Here is a 17,485-nt window from a genome sequence, read left to right on the forward strand (position 1 = left end):
CCGGCGGCTGCTGCCCAGCCTTTTTGTCTGCATTAGTTTAATTGAGTGACTAGCTTGCAGGAAAAGCTATTCATTCCCCTGGTAACTGTGCTTGACAATCAGAAGTTATTCTGGGGGTGAAGGACTGGTACAGATTTGTTTACCTTGGTTGGGTATCCATAACCCCTAATAGTTTCTTGTTCATAGGAGACAAGTGGACTTGGTTTGCTGCTAATTAAAAGCCAAAAGGGTACGTAGTTTTTTGCCAAAATAATTACCATCTTTGGTGAACAGAGCAAAACTATGCTGACTTCCTATTTTTTTCCAAACCCCTTGCTTGTGTGCTGTGTTACTTTGCACTGGCCCTGATGCATGGGAGGGCCCCATCAGGGTCAGCAGCTCTGTCCTGGTGCACAGGGAATTTGTACTTGAATCCTTTATCTGCTGGTGGACCAAAGGATAAATATAGAAGAAGCACAGGGTTGTTAAAAATGTTATGAAGCTAATAATTGCATTTGGGATCAAGGATGTGTTTTCTTGGTCGGAAGCCATTAAAGGCGACAGAAGTGAGTGCATGTACCCTGTGTGTGCCAGAGTATGTTTTTATCTTGGCTTTTTATTGGCTAAAAACCAGCAAGAAGTAGAAAAAGAAAAATGTTTTGAATGTATGTGTGTGCTTGCTACCAGGAACCCCAGTTCCTAGATAGTTTAGTTTCTATCTATGCAAGTAATTGGTTTCAGATACACATTAACTTTGATTCATATGTTGAATTGGGCCTGCTGTTACAGTGGAAGATGCCCCCTTTCCTTTCTGTTTGCCTAGTCTCTGCTTCTGTCAAGTTTTTGCCTTGACAGGACTGTACCTGCAGCAGGAGGGGATCAGAGGGTTTCTCCATTTTCATCTGCTTCTGGGTGTCCATGCAAGTGTTTGTGCTCCTTCCATGCAAATGGGAAGGGTTGGCTGATGGCACTGCTGGGTTGAGGGCCGAAAGATGTCCAGTCCAAAGTGGCTGGGCTCCCTGGAAGCAGGGCCTCGAGCTCTGCAACTGCTGTTTGCTCTGTGTGTGAAAAGCAGAAGCACGTCTCCAGCCTTCTGTTTCTCCTCACCATTACATCGTGGTGGGGTTTGGGCCTCTGAGCACCAGCTGGGGTAGGAGGAATGGCTGTCTGGGCAGCAGTCAGTGGCTGAGCATCCATCCTCTCAAAGGAATGGCATCAGGGTGGGCAGGAATCTCTCAGGACTAGGTTCAGAGGCTGGGACTGGGTCAGCTCTATTCATTATGCTCTGGAAATGGACGTGTTTGACCTGTTGTAGAGGCTGGTGATGGCAGCTGTGCCTGCTCATCTGCAATGCCCTGTTTTGCTTTTCAACCCTGGGTACAAAAGCGAGTTGTGTTCACTTTGTACAAGGAGCATTCCCAAAATTGCTGTGCTCTGCTGTGGCATGTGCAGAGAGCGGCAAAGGGGCTGTTATTTTCTTAATCTGCCTGTTTGATGAGGCAGTATCTGGCTGTGCCCTTAGCAACGGGTTTTTTAATGCAGATCAAGTCTCCTGTTTTAATTGACTAAAAAAAAAGAACTTGAAGAGGGTATGAACCCATGACCTTGAGATAAATAGTTTCTGAGTTCCTGAGCCCCTAAGTCACCCCCTCTTGTGAGAGTAGTGTGGTTTAATCAAAGGTCAGAGTCTTTGTTGCCTCTGAACGCCTCAGAAAAAGAGGGTGACATGAGCGACTTCTCCTCGTTCCTCTGTGACTGCAGTCATTTTTGGCCTGTCAAGTTCCCTTTGAGCTCACTGTGCTTGTCCTCTGTTCCTGGGTGATGACTCTCTTGACCTTCTGTGGTCTCTGTGAATGCTGGTAAAGACCTGGTGATCAGGTCAGCTGTGTTTCTGGGGGTTGGAACTATATATATGATGGCTATGGGCAAATGGCTTTTACAAGGCTGCTGTGAGCCCCTGTGTGCACCATGCAGATTCACAGCCCTGACAGGACATAGCCTTTGCTTGCCAGCTCTTCCCACACTGCTCCCACATGTGTCTCCTGTTCCTAGGCTGAAGGCCAAGTGTGGTATCTCACACACTGCTGTGTGGTCAGTCTTGACTTGTGCTTGGCCACTGATGTCTACCTAAGATGTTGCAGTTGATCATGAAGGTCCCCCCTCATTTTATTCTCTGTTTCCTTCTTGGGTGGTGACCAGGCATATGTCTGTACCTCTTGTGAAAGCAGCACTATTAGTCTGTCTTTCTGTCTCCTCCTCTGCCTTCTGTTTTCCCGACTGCAATTGCTAATGCTCCTTGAGCCTGGCTGATGGCTGTCATGGAGCTGGTCTTGCTTGCACATTGGATGCCAACTTCTTTGATGCTGTGCCAATTCAGTCTTTGAAAGTACTGTCTGGCAAGTCCTGGAGAGATCTTTGCCTCCAAAAGCTTACGCAGTTCCCTTCTGTTTTTCCCCATCACCAAGAGAAAAATAAAAACACTTGGCTCGGTAACAAATGCTGGCTTCAAATGCTGCTGACAAAATTCCTGCTGACAGGCTTAGTATGGCAGGGTAGGAGTAGGTGAAGACAGGTGTGATGGTTGTGTTATGCTGTTAGGTGCTCCTGTGAATCACACAGTGAGACAGAAGAAGGTTGAAGAGCCCTTTCCTGGTCTCGAGTGGTTTGTACCTTTGGTGTGATGTTGCGATCACACGCTGTAGCGAATGTTTCGAATGAGTAGATCTGAACTCTTCCGGAATACAGCGCTCAGGTGTAGCAGGTTGGAGGATATCACATGGCAAGCTCTTGGAAGAACACAGAAAATTAGTAGCCAAGAAAACTTTGCGCTGAGAAACCATCAGGTACATGGGAAGAAGTGTGATCTCTCCTTGTGAGCACCAATGAGTTCCAGTGAGGCTGCTGGGAGACGTATAATTGCTAACTTTGCCACTTTGCAAACCATAAGCCTCTTTCTTTTCACTGAGAAACGGGAATGCAGACAAAGTGAACCAAATCAAAGAGGTTCAAGGTAATAGTAATTGTCGGTGCTCTAGGCAAATAATAAAGGAAATGCAGTGAAAGTCCATTGTATTTACTTCTCCAGGTAAAGGTACAATGCCACGGAAGGTCTAAATCCTTTTTATCATCTATTTTTAAGGAGCGTAAAGAAGTGACAATACTTGCCCTTACTGTGCTGGAAAGTTTAATGATAAATCACGGTCTCCTTTTACAGGCAATTAATTGAGCCCCTTTGGTGGGACAGAATTCTCATGGAAGTCTGTGTGTGCTGGTTCTCTTGCACTAGGTGGTGAAGGGGTATCCCACCTCTGCCACCTTCCCTTTTCTTGTGCCCAAGTCCCAGCTGGCAGGATGGGAACATGTATAATGCTGAGTGCCAGGCAACTGTGTGCTGTCCCCACCTCTGTCACCTTTTGGGGGAGCAAGTCCTTCCCTGGCATGCAGGGGAAGTGCATGGAGCTGCATGTCATCCTGCAGGCAGATCACCAGGTCGCTGTGCTGGGTAGATGGGTGTTTGGCAGCTGTGCTGTGGGACAGCATGTGCATGGTTCTGCTGAGCTGGGGCATTGGAACTGCCTTTCCTTCCCCTTGTCGTGCCGCTGTCAGTGCAGGACACTCTCTCGTTCTCCCTTTTTCTGGTTATTAGTGTCAGGCTGGGGTTTGCACACTGCAGGGCTGGTGGTGGTGATGTTCGGATGTCCTTTGGGGAAGGAGAGGGGCAGCAGTTTTGTCTGCAGTGAAGGTCCAGGGCTCTGTGTGATGGTCACAGCAGGTTGTCACCCACAGCAAAGTAAAGGGCAGCACCTTTGCCATTGTCCCTCCCCATCCCTGCCCTGGAGCAGGGACTCTCTGGGAGCAGCCCAGTTTCTCTGTCACATGGAGGAAAAGCATAAAGCAGAGCCTCAAGTGCTGCCCCTACTATTTGTTTCTCTTTTTATTCCTTTGCCATAAGGGCCAAATTGAGTTGGGAGTCTGGCTTCCAGCTGAAGTCAGGGTAATTTAGGAAGTAAACCAGCCTTTTAATTTATCTTCTGCATGTCTCAGTCCCTATCTGTGATGGAAGTAATGATACTCTCTTGTTCAGAGGGCAGATGCATACACAGGCATCTCTGGTCCTTGTACTTTTCAGATGTAATAAAAGCACGTATTATGGCTTCTCAGAATTGCTCCAGAAATTTTATCTATATTTGGAATAAATGTGTCCTTTCTCAAATTGGAGCTTTCTGAGGGAAATGTCAACTTGCAACTCATTTCTTGTAAGGAAAAAAAAAAACTTGTTTTTTTTCCTATTATTCTATTTGTGACGGTAAAAATATTTGTTGAAAACAGAAATGTTTTTATGAGGTACAGTCAGTGGTGAGGCTTCTCCACTTGCTGCTGGGTGATTGCCACATATGTACGTTTACCTGGGCCTCTCTGCCCCATCCAAGCTTTTTCCTTTTTTTCTTGAAGGAATAAGCTTCTTTGGCCTCTCCCAGCAGCTATTTGGAAAGGGGAGCAGCAACACTGAGAAAGTTTTGATTTTTTGTTGGTTTTGTTTTTTTTTAATACATGCTCATCCTACCTGGAGGTATTTAAGTCTGAAATGGGGACAGGCCAGTCCTGGACTTAAATACCTTTGCTGTTAAGGTATAAAGGTGAAAGAAGATGGTTAATGCTTGGAGGGGCAAACATTTCTAAACCAGAGAGATTTAGTGATCCTGGTTGATTGTGCTTTTCTAAACATCTCCATGGATTATAATGTTTTCAAAAATACAACATGGGCACAGGAGTGTGGAATCCAGTTGTCTGCCAGCTATTTGTTGCTATTTTCAAATTATCTGACCAAAAATGTGAGCCTTGGACAGGAAGACTGATCATGAAGGCACCAAGTTTTAAAAGTTTCTTTTACAAATGGCTTAAAGGACCATGATAAGAAGGCCTGCCATGCTGCCAAGGGTTTCATTGTGGTGGCACCTGAGCAAGCCTGGGAGAAGGTGTTCTCTGCCTTTGAATTTTGGCCATGTAAAACTAAAATGGTAAAAGGAACATTATGCTTTATTATAAAAAGTTACAATAAACCCCTTAGATTGGGCACAGCAAACATGTGCCACCTCTGCCCTAGGAGATTTCAGCAGGAGATGCTGGCCTGGGCTTCTGCCTTGGGGTACAGCAGTGCTCTGCTCCCTGTGCTCCTGGGCACTGTCAGTGTGTTTTTCTTGACTGAGCAGCTTAAACACAAGAGGTGTATTGGGGCACTGTTCCGCTGGTGCTGCCTGGGGAGGATGGCCATTCCTTGGGGTGTGAGGGAATGGCATCTTTTCTGTTTTGGGTTGAAAAACCTCCTCCATTGTTTGAAACCCAGGATCCATGGTACTCTGATACTGCATGATTGATCGTCCTTCTTTGATCAAGAAGCTGGGGTGCATTCGAGTGAGAAAGTGAAAGTGCCCCCCTCTTGCTCAGCATGTCTCTGACCAGGCTTAGTGAAATGCAGACAGCAAACAGTAGGGGAAAAAGAAAAAATGAAAATAAAACTCACTGAGGATGCTTTGAAAATCTTCCAGTAAACTGAGGGAATGTGAGCAGCGTGAGGTCAGTAGTCTGTGCTTGAAAATAAGGGATCCAATCCTGGTGTCAGTTACAGACATGTAAATCACAGGCAGTGCTGCTGGCAGTGACAGGAGCTGCTGAAAGGCTGCTCCAGCATGGGACCTGCAGGCTTTCTGGCACAAACATGCTGATTCCTCTCATTCCTTAGCCACTCTATTCTTCTAGCTGTCCTTGGGCATTTAAAATAACAGCAGTGCAGCAAGGCTGATCCTGCTTTTGGGTTAGTTCCTGACCATCGTGACCCAGTGGCTCCAGCTCAGGGTGGTTCCTGGCTGCTGGAATGCTTGTAGGTAGGGCTTTCTCACAGCTTCCTTAGTTGCTGTTTAGAGCTCTTCTGCTCTGAATGATCTTTTCATTTCCTATAATACAGCAATCTCTGGGGCAGCTGGATGTCATCCCTTCAGTGGAAGTTGGATGTCATCCCTACTGTGCTGAAGTGTTCTCTTTTCCCCCTGTTCTCCTAAGTTATTTTCTCCCTCTTGTTTTAGTCACATTTAATGATCACCGGGACAAACGTGAAAATCAAGTGGGACAGCAAACACAAAAATATATATCCTAGTCCCAAAGCCTGCTGTGCACTACTGGAGGACCTTGGGGCAATGCTTTTAGCACCTGGCTCTGCACCCTGCAGCACACAGGGGCTTCCAGGGAGTTTGCTCTCTTATGGGAGCTCTTTTTCCCCAGCCAAGCTGACGGTCTGGGCTGCGGTCAGGATCAGCTTTCCTCCAGGACAAGGGCTGGACCAGGAGCTCGGAAATGATAAGCCCCATTATAGCTAATTTTGACACATGGGGTTGTAGTGGAATTGGAAGCAGCTCTGTCCCGAGTTCTATCTGGGAGGTGTGTGTGCTTCCTTGCAGACTGAAACCATTCCCAGAGTCATTGCTTTTCACCAGCACAGGATCTGACACCCCAAAAGGCAGCAGCCAGGCTGTTTATGTTGGTGACTCCCTGAGCAGGTGCCGTGCTGGCAGCTGAGCGGGGGAAACGCGTCCCCAGCTTTTGTTGTCTCGTGTGATCCTTTTATTAGATAACTACAGCAGTGTACTGTTGAATTGAGCAGTTTAATTTTAATCTATGAAACCTGAGAAGCACAGATGCTAACAGAGAAAACTGTTAGGGCCAGACCCTGCATGTGTCACTGTCCTGGCATAGAAAGATGAGTACCTGTCTATGTATGGCTGTGTTCAGGTGTAAAGCTACCGATGCATATAAGCTGAATTTTAAGTCAGAGTTGGACTCCAAATTGAGATTTGTGTGAAAGGGATCTGATTTTTTCCAATGTGTGAGAATGTGGAGATCTCAGACAGCTCCCTTAGTGCTTGCAGTGGCCAGAGTGCCTGAGAGTCAGGGCTCTGGCAATGGAGGGAGATAATGTGAGATTTCTGAGTTTGGGAACTTTGGCCAGCAAATAACATATATTGGCACAGAGTGGGAAAGACATAAAAAGACATATGACAGAACAGGGCAGGCTTTTAAGTGGTTTTCATTTAAAGTGAAAAGGTCAGATTGAATGAGGTTGGCATCTGGGGAACTGTTCGTGCACCTGCCAATCAAAATGGGGGACCCATGTCAGTTCATGCTGATGGGTGACTGGCTGAGCGCTTGTCTGTGTTTTAAAATTGGTGACTGGAACAGTTAAAATGACAATTTTCCTTGTGGCTGTCAGGTTGAACCATCTGCTTCATGAAGGAATGGAACAAAGGATCCCAGCATGAGGCAGCTTTATCCCACTTCAACTGGTGTTTGCACTTGGGCTTCAACAAGTACAGCTATGTTGATTTAAAACATAATAATAGTAATAAATAGACTCTAAATATTGGTAACACTTTCAAGTGTAAAGGAGATTAAAAGTGAATGCAGCTTTTGAGTAGTCAGAAAAACAGATGCCATTCAAACCAGACTGTTCCGGGAAAAGTGTAATTAGCTGAAGTCATTTTCACAGGTAGATTTTTCATTTAAAGGGACTGTGGTGTCTGGTTACTTCCATTTCTACGAGGCAGCTGTGGAGTTATGTTAGGGATGCCTATTTGTCTGAAAGTGCCGACTTCTGCTCTTTGAAACTTTGAATTATTGCAGAGGTTTTTCCACTGTCCATTCCTGAAAAATATGAACAATCTAAGAAAACTTAAGCCATAACACAGGACTGATGCTTAAATTCAGACATTGTAAACTACTGGTTTTAGATTTAAATCTGCAAAGAGAAAAAGTTGCTTTCTGTACTTGTGTGTTAAGTTCATATTTATTTTTTTCTTGAGAAACATTGATTCTTGCTGTCAGTAATACAGCAGTACTATTGTCAGGCAGTGAGTGAAGGAACTGCTTCTGATAATTTAGTCTTTAATGGAGTAGTGTGATAGACTGGCTCTGGTGGGTGTTGCTGTGACCAGTCAGGCTGTCCCTGTCCTGCTCACCTGTGGATGTGCTGTCAGTTTGGAGTGCCTGAGTGCTATCCTGGGCATCGATGGGGTGCTGGGCCCCACTTGCTGCTGAGAGGGTGGTTTCACAGCAAGTTTTCAGCTGGGTGCCTCAAGGAGGCTATGTGGTGTCCTGCTCACCTTGCTGCAGGAACCCAGTCACAGGTGACAGGGACAGCTGATGTGGGAAGCAAAGCCAGGAAGATGCAGTTCAACTGGCCAAATCCTATCACTGATCTTGTGAACATTTTGTGAGTTAAACCTGGTGAGAGACAATCCCGAACCAAGATTTTTTAAACACAGGTTGTGTCCCAAGAAGTATTGTCTTACCTGGAGCTCCTGGAGGGGTTGTTGTGAGTGGAACTGGAATAGTGTTGGAATCAGAGGAGAGTGTTGTTGCCTTTTGCCTTTGCAGATAAGACTGAAGGGCATTTTGCCAGGAGCCTGTGGGAAGGACCTAAATTGTATGTGACTCCACATAATTTTAAAATGAAAAGTAAACATGCGCAACCATAATATTTGCTTGTTCTTGTCTCCTCGTTGATGGATGGAGAGAAATTGCTCTTTGGCTGAGTTAATCAGCAATAAACCTCTGCAGTTACTCATCTTCATCCCTGCAGTGAGAGGGAGAGACCATTGGAATTTCCAGTTGGTTTTGCCTTCATAACACCTTAGGGGAGCTCTGATGGTCCTGGGGACTTTCAGACCTGCCTATCCCTGTGTTGAAACAGGGCTGGGTGCTAGAACAGGGACCATGGGACTGAGCTGCGTCAGAATGAAGCTCAGTGTGCTCTTGTGTTGGCACAGTGGACATGTGCCTCTGCTTGGGAGAGGCAAAAGCCCTGTCGCTCTCCTGGCTGTTGCAGCCTCAGGCATTGCATGGGGGATAAGGGGTGCTGGAAGGGCAGGGAGCCATTTCATTGTGTGACAGGGAAGAGGGGCTTGGACCATGAGCCACCAACACATTTTGGTCCTTGTTTGTTGTAGATTTGTGGGCTCACATGCACCATCATAAACAGCACAGGTACAACAAACAAGTCTGAACTGAGCTTTTCCATAGTGACAGCAGCAAATAGCAGAAGCTTTCTCTGCTGAGCTGTCATGACAAGCTTGTGCTTGTCATGGGCAGAGATAGGGCTTTAGAGTGACCAGGATGTGGCTGGGAGGGGATGCTGGCCAGGGGCTGATGGGGACAGGAAGGAGTGTGTGCTTCAGATGCTGGTGGTGTCTGTAGGGTGCACCCTGACATGTGTCCTGGCATGTCCCATGCCACGTGCAGAATGGTGGCCACATGACCTGGTTGTCCCCTCTGCTCTAACTTAATCATCTGCAGAAGGGGAAAGCACAGCATTGAGCAGGTCACATCAAGAGAAGGTGGTGTCTGCTTCTCAGCTTCAGGAAAGGGTGACACAGCCCCCACTGGGAATTGTACAGAGCTCCAGAGAGAAAAGGCTGTGCTGAGAGGGGAGGGCTGGTGGTGTAGCTGTGCTCACAGTAATGGTAACTCCATGAGCTTCAAAATGCCTTAAATGGCACCTTCTAGCTCCCTCACTCTGCCCAAGGCCAGAGATGGGTGGTGGTTCACCCTGTACTCTTATTTTATGCCTCATTTGGCATCTCCTTATCCCTTTCCCTTCTCAATGGCATTAAGAGCAGTAAAGAAGCGGTGACGGGAGGAGGTGTGAGTAGTGGGCCAGACTCTGGCAGCTGACATTTCTGGTCATTGCTGGTCACTGGCCCAGTTCAGGGTAGTGAGTCTTGCTTTTGGAGGTGCTGAAAGTAGTCCAATAAGCATGGACACTTCTACTTGAGAAAGCTGGGAAGGAAAATGCTGCATTTCCCAGAAATTGTGTGGGTTAAATTGCTGGCTTTGGAGGCAAGCTGTTGGGAAGCCCAAACAGTGTGCATCACTCAAGTCTCTCTCTTTTCAGGGCTGGGAAAGAAACTTGAAGTCGTGAGTCTGGTGGAGCCCTGCGTGTTTCCAAACGCCCTGCTCTGAGTCCATCCCACCAGTAAGGCTGTGCAGCGTGAGAACTGGTATGTACACACAATTCAAAGGCACAAGGGACAAGAAAGATGTCAGGCTTTTCTGACAGTGGCACCTTGTTCCTGGCTCTCGAAGTTTGGAGCGAGAGTGGGATCACTGGAAAATACAGGACAAACTCATGGTTCCCTGGTGGTGCTTACACCCAGAGACTTTGGTGGGGAAGGGCTCAGCAGTGAGAGGCTGTGAGTGTCCAGAAGCCATCCCAGGCTAAGGTGCTGAGGCTTTAGACACGCTCTCTGGAGAGGTGTGGTGTCATAACACGCACAGAGAGGCAACGTGGGGGTAATGACAAATGCACACACCAGAAATGCATACACACACAGACACAGGCTGTACAAGTGTAGGCACATGGAAACAAAGATGGCAATGCATATATAGTATATACTATACAGTGGCATATGAGAGCTTGGGGGTGTATATACCAAATGTCTGTATATACTATATATGGCAATTAAAGAATGCATATGCATTCATGTTCTCTTTTTTTCTTTCTGTCTCTTCTGTCTTTCTGTGGAGCTGTTGCAAAACTACCAGATTCAACCTCCTGGGGAGCCTTTCTGGCCAAGGTTTTACAAGCCAGCACCTGCTTTGCCTGCCTGACTTCTTTCTATATTTATTCCTCTGCACCCGGTTTTTGCCTTTGCCTGTGGAACTGTCGCAAACATTTGTGCTGGCTTTTGACTGCACAGGACTTCAGCTTTCAAGTCCTAAATCTGCCTTTGTGCATGGTGGAGGAGCAGGCATTTTTGTGCATGGTTGTGCATCTGTATGTCTGAGCATCCCTGGTCTTTGCTGTCTGCCTTACGTGGCCTGTGTCCCTGTGATTCTACAGCAATCCCTCTGTTCTCTGCCCCTTCAAGATGTTTTTATGAATCAAATATTCTCAGTCATCCTGCTTATGTAATTTGTAATTTTTCATTTAAATTAGCCACCCCTGACCCAGTGGCTGCTTTATAACAGTCTGTACTGCTGTGCTGTGCAGGAGGCTTAAGTCGGATTTTATTCCCAGGCCCCCAAGGTTTCACTTCCCAAGCTTACTACTGTGGCAAGGAGGAGGATCTGTGTTGCCATGTAGCAGGGAGCTCCTGGTTAGGCTATGGTTGGACATGGACGTGTCCATCCCTCTGGTTTCTCCCCTCTGTGTTTGGGGTGGAAGGTGTTCTGAAGCAGAGTCGCTGAACACAGGTGTTTAGGTGCCTCTTTTTAAAGTGAGCACAGTAGCAAGGGAGAAAGTATAAAGCCATTTTAGCTGGGAAAAGGAGGGGAGATCTAGTGCTGTCCTGGGGAAAATCAAGCTGGGGGAGTAGCCATACTGTGGGTCTCCCATCAGCAAGTGCAGCTCGGAAGAGCTGTGCACTTGTTCCCAGTTCTATGGGTATAGCTTCCACACACTGAAGAGCAGCACTGGGCTGCCTGCCAGGAGCTGGGGAATGGCTTGTCTTCATCTGCTCAGGCCCCTGTGCTCTCACCCGTTCTTAACAGCTCTCTTCACAGCTGAAATGGGAGTCCCTCTAAGGTCACAAAAGTGTTAGTTCCAGGTTTCAACCCCAAGAGCCATAAAATGTACCCTGCCTGACCCCTCTTCAAAGGCAAAGGCAGTGTGAGCAACCCTCACTCCCCTGGGTTTTGTGTCCCTGTCCCCACCATGTGTGCCACTGCAGCCTGCATTCCTCTCCCATTCTGTAAGCCCTCTACCTCTCGTGCTGACACAGCTAATATTTCTCTGCTGGCAGGGCAGGCAAGGTGGTGGCATTTAATTCTTCAGGAGAACTTTGAGCTGTTCATCTTTGGTGGAACACCAGAGCTGTAAGGGCTGGTGTATGCCTGTGATGGGGTTTTTGCTCTTCCAGATGTTCCCCATTGCTTTTCTTTTGAAAAACTTGAATCAGAGTTGGTAAAATCTGCACAAGCCTGACACTTTTTACATTAGTTTTGAGAGTATCTCCTGTTTCTGACCATGGAGTGATCTCCGGGTGACCCTGCTGCTGGCTGGGGCACACAGCTCCTGTGGGAGGTTTTAGTGGGCTTTTGGAAAAATAATTGATCAGCTACCCATGGAGAGCTAGTCCCAGCCTGCAATGCACTGAGGTTGTCCTGTGTACCACCTAGTGCCACTTGGACTGTTGTCTCTTTAAAGCTGCCTTTATGGCCACCAGTGTAATGAATGTGTGCTGGTGCTGCCTGGCAAGGTTGTTTTTTTTTTTTAACAGTGGTAGTGATGGACCAGTGAGTTAAATGTGGATGTATTCTAAAAGGCAGAGAACTTTTTTTACCTTTTAAAGCAATGGTTTAAATGTTTTCTGTCACCTGTGGGTGCTAAACTTGCTGCCATGGGTCTGGACCACTGTTCAGTTCTTGGAGGTAATTGCAGAGCTTCTGTCACTGCAGGATTTCGGCTCCTCCTGAAGCCTGTGCCTCAGTACCAGTGAAAGCCAGATGTACTGTAATGTCGCTTTTTTACAGTTTGTTTTGGCCATACATGGGCAGAGTCAGCTCTGGAATTCCTTCCCTATAAATTCAATAGCATCTTGTGGGTGGTGCCGGGGAATCACTCTAGCCTGGTTGGATCGCCTTGCCTCGGCAGCCTGTTTGCCTTGCAAATGTCCTGCTGTGCACATTCCTGAGAGGCTGCCTGCCCCTGGAGCCATGGCTGCAGCTTCCAGGAGGCTGCTGTCCCATGCTGGCAGGCAGAGTCAGCTCCTGCTGCCTGCAGGTCAGCCTTTGCTGCTGAGGACTGATGCTTGTGGCAGTGCTGGCATGGGGATGTTGCTCTGGTGTGCATGCAGGCTCTGCAGGGATAGTTATGCCCTCTAAGAAAACTGCCTCTTAAACTTGATTTGCATGTTTGAGCATTGACACTCAAGTCCCTTTTCCAGGGGTGGGGAGGCTGGGTGCTCCCCAGTTCCTGCCTGACATGGGATACAGTGCTGTGTGTCCCAGCAGGGATTGATGGGTGCTGCCATCCCGGGGCTCCTTGTATGTGCAGGGATATTGTCTTGTCCTTCAGTTTGTGCCTTTCTGCAGTGCTGTCTTTTGTTTTTATGGTTTTTTTTTCCGTAATGCAAGTTCAAATACGTGCTCTTTATAAAGCACTAGCTTGATGAGCCAGGTCAGGGGAGATTTCCCTATGCCAGGTGAGCAGCCTGTGAAATGTGGTGTGACTGATGGTTTCGCCTGCCTTTTCTGGGCCAAGCTGATGTTGCTATAACCACAGCCTGAATCTGCCTATTTGCCTTCAGAGAACACTCTAAAAAGTAGTTCTAGGAGGTTTTCTGCTGGTGAGTTGAGGGATGAAAAAGAGGTTTGTTGCAGGGGTTGAGCAGCAACAACTCCTGGAGTTGCTCCCGTTGAATCTTCCTGTGCATCCCTAGTAGGGGACAGAGATGCAGTGTCACCCATCATGTCAGGAGCCTCTGAAGCACAGTTGAAGGTGATTTTGTGTGGCCCCATGTCCAGGCTCTGTGTAGGTCAGCAAAGGCAACGTGCTCAGCTCATGCTTCAGAGGGGCAAGTCATTCCTGTGCCAAAGCCAGGGAGAGAAGGGTGATTTTTTTTTTTTTTAACATCCTTTGGAGTTTTGATCTCCATATTTGGAAATGTTTACCCATTGCTCTGATCTATTGCAAGGGAGGGGAGGTGACTCAGGGTCTGGTGGAAGCAGGATTTGAATTCCTGTAGTAAGGTTTTTTTTTAACCCCCCCCCTTTCTTGTTTTGGAAGCTTGTTGTGGTCAGTTTTCAGTTCTCTCTTGCTCCTGGACCTTGTTCCAAATTTGATGTGCTGGAGAGGGAAGCACGTTAGCAAAGGAGCTTGCCTGAATGCTGGTAAGTGCATCATTGCTGTTATAGCAAGCAACTTGGGATTTTTTTTTTTTGTTGTTTTGTTTAGTCAGATGGATTGCATCAAAGTGTGTGCATTGCTGGTGGAGGCAGGCATGTGGATCAACAGCAAGGGACCCAATGAAACCTTCTGTAGCAGGGAGAGTTGGCTTACTGGATTGGTCTCAAAGGCAAAATGTTTCTTCAGGAGTAGGTATAAAGATAATTTAAGCCAGCTCCCATTCAGTCATGCTTTTCCTTTTAGTTTCACTTGTTAGTGCAGCAAGGCAGCAGAGCACTGTAGAGTAAAGGAGGATATATTCATGTGGTCAGCAAGGAAAATACAGCTTATGTATGATTTTTGTCTCTTAAGCAAGAGTGTGTGTTAAAAGGCTGTGTAACACATGGATATATTTCTCTCAATTGTTAATATTTAACTCTGTTCTCTTAGTTGAAGTTTAGCTACTGTAACTGGATAAACTTTGAGTGTCTGTTTTTTTCCTGTTGTTCTGTATTTTTCCTTAGTGTTAAGTTTTTAATCTATCTGATATTGTAGCTGGCTGCTTCTTTTTTTGTCTTTTTTTTTTTTTCCTTCCCCCACCCCCCTCCTCCTGCTTATTCCTTTCTATTTCCTGAAAGGAAGCTGCAGTTCATCCAGACAGTCAGGGGTGTGGGGGGAACCTGGAAGATGCTCCGCTTCCTGTTTTATTCATGGCAGCTAAAACCATGCTGGGGAATCTGGAGCAGAGATCCACCATCCTGCATTCCTCTTGTCATTTGGAGCATGTAACATGTACAGAGTGCTTTTAACACTGCACTGGGGGTCATGGGGCAGCCAGTCCTGCACCTCAAATGGGAAGCACTGCACTTCATCCTTCCACTTTGGAAGGGGCATTGGTGAAAACCCTTTTGTAGCTCCTAATGCTGGTTAGTAATCCTTGTATCTTCTCAGCTAACTGGTATTTTTAGGCTTCTTCAGACCTATTGCTTCATACTCTCCATCTTAAATTTAAGACCTTTGTTGGAAAGGTAAACCTCTTGTCGATTTTCATTTGCCCTTTTAAATAGAGCTTAATACTCCTTGATTTTTCCAGATATGTAGATTTGCAGCAGGTCCTTGAGGTACAAAACTGTCTAGCATGAGGATGGATGTGTGATAGGAAACACTCGGCCACAAAAAGTGATGAAGGACTGCTGGAGCCTTTTCTGTGGCTGAAATGTGCTGGGGGTTTGTAGAGTTCAGCTGCATTTATTCTTTGTTGTTTCAAAAGGCTGATTGGATTACTGAAGCTTTTGGGGTCAAGGCCTGGCTGGGCTGAGCTTGGTGCAAAGGAAAGAACTGCTGTCCTAAAGAGTGCCCAGCCTGAACGGGCAGGGGAGAGCCGATGGCTTAGGAAATAGGGCCCTGGGGACGTGTATGGAGCTGTCACAGCACCTGAAGCCTCAGCCCAAGGTCTCCCCCAGCAGACACTCATCCTCTGTCGTGCATGGTGGTGCCAAGCTGTGGAATTGTGGCAGTGGGACCATGGTCTGTGTTGCTCCTTGTGTGTTGTGCTTTGCCTCTGCATGTGCACACGTGCCCCTGTGCAGTGGCCGTGCTTCTGGTGGCACATGGATATGGCACATCCAGGCTTCACCAGCTGCCTGTGGCTGAGCTTGGAGTTATGGGAACAGCACAGTGGGACTGGAAATGATGATGTTCTGTTCCCCTCTTCCCTTTCCTGCTCACCAGGATGTGCTGTTTGTTGGAAGACAAGGATGAGCAGTGCCTGGGTGCTGTAACCCCGTACTCCGGGCAGGGCTTGTCTGGCACGTCTGGGGAAGTGCTTTGTAACTCTTAATGTTCACGTGCTGATCCTTCTCTGTGCAACATCTCACCCCTGCGAGGACGTGACTTGAGAACTGGACAGACTGCAGGATGAGCTCCCCATGTGCTACCTGTGCCCCCCTTTCCTGGTGGCTGCTGGCAGAGCTGGGGGAACTCTGGAGGACGAGGCGATGCCCATGGCTGGGACTGCAGGCTGCCAAGGCTCTCCATCTGGTGTTTCTCCAGGACCTGAGCAGATTCAGTGACCACTGACACTATCCAGGATCCACAAAGGATTTTCTCCTGCTCCAGGAACAGAGCCATTAAGGGCTGACCTGTAAATTAATACAATTGTCTAAAGATTTTTTTTTTCCCCTCCTCTAGCCTGGCACCTAGTAAACCAGCCTCCAGCCTGAGAAGCCTTCCATGGCACTGGCCCTCAAGAGCGTTCAGAGAGCTCAAAGCCTGCCTTTCTTAAGCTTCTCTCAATCTCTTTTAATGATGTGTTAAACGCAAAGGACTTGTTTAGCTCCCGTGTAGGGAGGTTTGGGTTCTCAGCCCATCCTTCATCCTGGCTGTTGCCCTGATCAGTCCAGGGCTGGCACTGCATAGTTGGCAAAGGGGTTACACCAGCACTGTGATTTGAGTGCTTGGAGAGAGCTCAGTATGCACTGAGTGAGGGCTGGGTGTGTGTGCCCCACGGCAGGTAAGAGAAGCTGCCCCAGATAGCATGGGACTGGCAGATGTGGGCATGGAAGGGGTGAAAGCTGCAAACCTCTGCACATCTTATACTTTCTGTGTCTTTAGGCAAAGGTTTTGGATCCCTTAAGTACTAAATTGTGCCTGAATGCTGAGGAAAGTAGTATTGTGGTATGCAGAAATTAGGGCACTGTGTAGCAGATTAGGGAAATGTGCAAATCTCTGTATTTCATGTGATGGTTTGTGCTCAGCTCCTGCAGACAGGTGGGTGCTTTGTGGCCTCGGGCAGAGTGATGCTGTTAAACCCATCTCTCTTAACTCTAATAAAGTCATACTTTTCTGAGCACAAAATATTTCTGCATCAGTTGCTTAAAGGTAAACCAAGGGGCACTGAATATTTCATAAAGTTGATCTGTGTTGCTATTGTGTGACATGATCTCAACACATATCATTACATTAGAAATTTCCAGATGGCACCTCACCTAATTGTACAGCTGCTCTTTCCTGGGTTCTGAGTGGAGTTGAGGCTTTTAAGAAATGTCTGTTGTTATTAGCTTTATCATACACGTTCTCCTGTACCAGCTGGTCACACAGCAGGAGGTCTCACTCACAGCTTAATTCTTCAGTCAGCTTTGGGGGGGGACTTTGCTCCTGTGAGTTAGGTATTTGCATTTAGGATGAGATCTCCAAGTGAGAACAACTTGTTTGCTTCCAGTGAGTGTGTTGGTTCAAGGACTGAGGTGCCCAGGAGGAGGAAAGGAATTGCTCCTGTTGCTTTACTGATGTCCTCGAATAGTTAACTGTGCTTACTGCTTGTCCTGGTGGGGGAGGACAATATTTTAAAGAAATATCAGGTTTCAGAAGCCTGGCTGCTTGTGGTGGAGAGGAAAAGAATACTTGTACTGTGCTGTCTCACACCCCTACAGCAAAAATATCAGAGGGACAAGTTCTGGTGAAGCTGCCTGTTTTTGGCAGCCACTTCCCTCCTACATCCTTGTTCTTCAGGTAAATCCCTCTTCAACTCCATTTGCTGTTCCCCTTTCTTCCCTGAAAAAGTCATTAACATCCCTTGAAATTAAGAAAAGGACAGGAGGAGGGAATAAATGGATGGTAAGAAGTAGAAAACAA

General features: G+C 47.1%; 1 protein-coding gene across 17 annotated transcripts in view; it reads left to right on the forward strand.

Annotated features, from left to right (window-relative positions):
* The window catches only part of LPP (LIM domain containing preferred translocation partner in lipoma), a 334,843-nt gene that overhangs the window by 12,988 nt on the left and 304,370 nt on the right, over positions 1-17,485 (forward strand). For 12 of the 17 annotated variants that reach the window (XM_068200654.1, XM_068200642.1, XM_068200656.1 and 9 more), the window contains one exon: positions 9,920-10,025. The exons of 2 other annotated variants lie outside the window; for them this stretch is intronic. The gene's annotated coding sequence lies outside the window, so the exon portion shown is untranslated. Of the gene's footprint in view, positions 1-8,403; positions 8,453-9,919; positions 10,026-11,380; positions 13,858-17,485 lie in introns of those variants that run through there. 3 more of the 17 variants (XM_068200646.1, XM_068200655.1, XM_068200643.1) reach the window with 2 other exon arrangements.

This window comes from Anomalospiza imberbis, chromosome 10 (genome assembly GCF_031753505.1).
Source record: "Anomalospiza imberbis isolate Cuckoo-Finch-1a 21T00152 chromosome 10, ASM3175350v1, whole genome shotgun sequence".
Taxonomy (NCBI): domain Eukaryota; kingdom Metazoa; phylum Chordata; class Aves; order Passeriformes; family Viduidae; genus Anomalospiza; species Anomalospiza imberbis.